Here is a 4827-nt window from a genome sequence, read left to right as displayed (position 1 = left end):
CAGTTTCCATACTAGTGGCTGTTGAAAATTCTGGGGAAATTTCTTTTATCTCAGTAGCTATGCTCGTAGAAAGTTATACCTGGAAGGCTGGTGATCTGCAGCAATGAGGAAGTGATTCCATCAATAAGGTCATATTTATTAGAATATCAGGACTCCCTTGTGTTAGCCTTAAGCTAAAAAGTGATAGCTCACGGGACAGCTGGGTGGCTCATTAGACAGAAAGTCCTGGGTTCAAATCTAGCCTCAGACACACTGTGTGACCCTGGGCAAGGCACTTAACCCTCATTGCCTAGCTCTTACTGCTTTTTCTGCCTTGGAACCAATATTTAGTATTGATTCCAAGATGAAGAGTAGCTGCCCATTTTTATCATCATAGGAGCTTAGATTTAGAACTTCAAAAAGGGGTCATCTTGTCCAATGCTGTTTTTCTACAGATGAGAAACTGAGACCTAGAGATAGAAGTGACTTACTAAAGGTCACACAAAGATTAGTAGAGGCAGGACTTAAATTCAGGTCCTCTGACTCCAAATACAGCTTTATTTTCATTCTATCAAGGAAGAAAGGGAATAAGCATTGTCTACTACACTGTGCTAAACTGTCTCTCTCTTTCCAGATATAATCTTATTTGATCCTCACCCCAATCCTTCAAGGGAAGTACTGGCATTTCCCCCATTTTACAACCAAGGAAACAAAGGCATATAGACATTCAGAAATTCAGGTTTCCCTGACTTCAGGATCAGAGTTCTATCTATTGCACCCTCTTGGTACCCTGTAGTTCCTCTGTAAGTTTAACAATAATAGTTTTGTAGTAAACTGAAAAATCTGATTTTCTTAGAAATTATTGGCATTTTTTGCATGTTTTCTTTGTGTATTTCTAGAAGAGGGAAATTGAATTATCTGGTTTATATTATGAGTAACATGCATTGAAATAGTTGCCATTAGAAAAGCATATTTATTCTGCAGCACCTTTCCAGCAGGCTAATTACTATTTACTCTAGGCCCATATGACAATAATAAGCAAAAAGTTTGCCTTTGGAAAATAATTGAAACAAAAAGAATGTCAGTTTTGAGTTCCAGGATTAACTTAAATCCTTTTTAAACTATTTTGTTTATTTTATTCTATTCAGCAGATATTTAGTCAACCACTTTGTGCCCAACACTGCTCATTACCAAGGAAAATAAAAAGGTTTTAGGGCCTATTAAAAATAATTTTACTTATCATTTTTTATTTTTGCACCATTTATTTCTTGATATGATTACTCCCTTTGAATACTTATAACAAAGACAGTCCATCAAAACTAATTGGTTAAATGATTTTCTTTCTTCTTCCATTTTAAAAAATGTCTCTTTTATTCCTTCTTTCTTCCTTCTTGTCCATATTGGAATCAAGGACACAATGTTCAGAGTTAGGTGAGGAAAGGATAAAATCTCCTTCTTCAAACTACTTTAAAAGGAACAAATTTGACTTAAGAGGAATCTTCAAACCTATGAAAACAAGAGAAAAAAATTGTTTCTTGGATTTGTATATATATACATATATATAATACTACACGAACATTGTAATCATAGGCTATTCAGTATAGAGTCAAAAGGCTAGTGTTGGATAAGAATAATATATGATGAATACTTTGGGGGGGAGAGAGAGAAAGAGAAGGGGGAGAGAGAAAAAGGAGAGAGGGGGAAGAAAAAGAGAGGGGGGAGAAGGGGAGAAGGAAAGGGAGAGGGAGAGAGTTGGCTTTGGAAAAATTATTGCTGGCCAAATACAGGTGGGGAAAGGGGGAGGCTCCATTTTTTTCAATTTCCCAGCTTTCCAGTGATAGTTTTTGTAAATTTTACCTACTGATATATAAGCACAAAACTAAGCATAAGTTATCTTGTTGGCACAAATTTGCACTCCTGAAAATTCTAGCATCCCTATGATGGAACTCTATTCTCTGAGAATTTACAGGGATTCTGGCCACTGGAAAACTTTTCTTATCTCTGGTAATTGTGAACAGGGTGGGCTCAAGGATCTTTCTGTCTGTTATAACTCACAAGGGTCAGTTAAAGGAATTATGATTGCACTGTAGAAAATTTATACGTATTTGAGCAATTCTCATGGTAGAATATTTCTTTTACTTGTCTCTTCTTCTCCAGTCCCCATCCAGGACAAAACCAGAAGTGAGGAGCCAGGCAGATGAGGTTTGCCTATAGACACCAGTCTAAAGCTGGAGGACTCTTAGTTCAGGTTGTACCTTGAGAAGAAATGAAGCAGTTCCAACACACTGAAATTTTAACGAGAATATTTCTCTGTTTCATCTCCATCCTTCCATCTGGAACAACATCTGGTCAGGTTTGGTAAATCTTTGGCTCAGGCTAGTAAACCACATGAACTTGGGACTTCTGAGATATGATGGAGCTAAAACTAAGTCCAAGTTACCCAAGAATGGACAAATCATTCCAGTTTCTGTTTTAATCAACATTGGAATTAGGTGGCTATTTGAATTTCCAACCTGAGTGAGATAGGGAGATCTTCTTGTTGTCTGGTTTGTTTTTTCTGTCATATCCTACTCATTGTATCCCCATTTTGGGGTTTTCTTGACAAAATACTGGAGTAGTTTGCTCTAGTTCTCTAGCTTATTTCACAGATGAGAAAACCAAGGCAAACAGAGTTAAGTGACTTGCCCAGGGTCACACAGCTAGTAAGTGTCTAAGACCAGATTTGAACTTGGAAAGATGAGCCTTCCTTATTCCAGCGCTGGCACTCTATTGCATCACCTAGCTATCCCAGGGTAATCCAGTTGCCAAAACAAAGCACAAAACACAAAAGGTGAAACTTACAGAGAGGCAGATTTTGACTTGTTATAACAATAAACCTCCTAAAAATTAGAGGCGTTGCAAAGTGGAATGGACTGCTCTATAGCAGACAGAACTGGATGAACACTTGTCAGGGGCTGTTTTGGGAGATTCTTGTTTTTGATCGGGTTAATAAAACTTATTTGGTACCTCTTTAAGATCTGATGATTTTAGTGATCTCTTTAAAAGCCTTTACATCAGCATATATGAGCAACTCTCCCAAAGAACATTTATACTTTCTCTGTATAACTCCAAGACTGGATCATAGCAAAGTTGTTATTGAACTCAACTTTGTCTTCCATATTTCTTTTTCAGCCTCTCCTGCTACTCCATACTTACTCTCCACACACATCATATAAACACATGTCCCAGAACCTCCTTCACCAAGGCTTTACCTAAATTCCACTATTTAAACTTTCCTGTCTTGTATCTTATATTCTGATGGCCAGCCCCAATACAATGGCTAGCTATTTTTTTTATTCCAATTAGATGGAATAACAATTTTTAAGAAATATTTTCCAAAATGTTAAGGAACAAATTGTCTCCCTCTCTCCCCTCCTTCCTCCTCTCTGAGATGGTAAATAATTTGATCTGGTTTGTAAATGTACAGTCATGCAAAACATATCCATATTAGTCATGTTGTGAAAGAAAATACAGACAATAAAACAACTCCCGGAAAAATAAAGTACAAAAAAGATATTCTTTGATCAGCATTCAACTCTTTCAGTTCTTTCTCTGGAAGTGGATAACACTTTTCATCATAAGTCCTTCAGAATTGTTTTGGATCATTGTATTGCTAAGAATAGCAAAGTCATTCACAGTTGATTATCATACAATATTGGTGTTACTATGCACAGTGTTCTCCTGGTTCTGCTTGCTTCACTCTGCATCAGTTCATGTAGAACTTCCCACTTTTTCTGAAATCATCCTGCTCATCATTTCTTATAGCACAATAGTATTTCATCACAATCATACACTACAACCTGTCCAGCCATTCCCCAAATTGCTAGATATCCTTCCAATTTCCAATTTTTTTTTTGCCACCACAAAAAGAACTCCTGTAAATATTTTTGTACAATGAGGTCCTTTCCCCCTGTCTTTGATTTCTTTGGGATATAGACCTAGTAGTGGTGTTACTATATCAAAGTGTGTGAAAAATTTTATAGTCCTTTGGGCTAAGTTCCAAATTGCCCTCCAGAATGGTTGGATTGGTTCACAGCTCTACCAACAATGAATTAATGTCCCAATTTTGCTACATCCCCACAAACATTTATTACTTTCCTTTACTGTCATATTGGCCAATCTGATAGGTATGAAGAGGCGCCTCAGATTGTTAATTTTTTATTTGCATTTCTCTAAATAGTGATTTAGGACCTTTTTTCTATATGATTATTGATAGCTTTGATTTCATTTGAAAACTGCCTGTTCATACCCATTGATCATTTGTCATTTGGGGAATGACTTGTATTCTTATAAATTTGACTTGGTTTTCTCTATATTTGAAGAATGAGGCCTTTATGAGAAAAATTTGCTGTAAACACTTTCCTCCAATTTGTTGTTTCCCTTTGAATCTTGGTTACAGTGGTTTTGGTTGTATAAAATCTTTTAAATTTAATATAATCAAATTATTTATTTTATATCTCCTATGTTTTCTGTCTCTTGTTTGGTAATAAATTCTTCTCTTCTCTATAAATATGACAAGTAAAATATTCCATTCTCTCTTACAATGCTTATGATATCACCCTTTATGTCTAAATCATATATTTATTTTGATCTTATCTTGGTATTGGTTGTGAGATAATTGGCCTGTACCTAGTTTCTGCCATACTCTTTTACAGTTTTCCCAGCCGTTTTTTTTTTAATTGGTGACTTCTTGTCCCCAAACATGTGATCTTTGGGTTTATCAAACACTAGATTGCTATGGCAATTTATCACTATATATTGTATATCTAATCTATTCCATTGATTTATCATTCTATTTCTTGGCCAGTA

This window comes from Monodelphis domestica, chromosome 6, assembly GCF_027887165.1.
Source record: "Monodelphis domestica isolate mMonDom1 chromosome 6, mMonDom1.pri, whole genome shotgun sequence".
Taxonomy (NCBI): Eukaryota; Metazoa; Chordata; class Mammalia; order Didelphimorphia; family Didelphidae; genus Monodelphis; species Monodelphis domestica.
Note: the sequence above shows the minus strand (reverse complement) of the source record.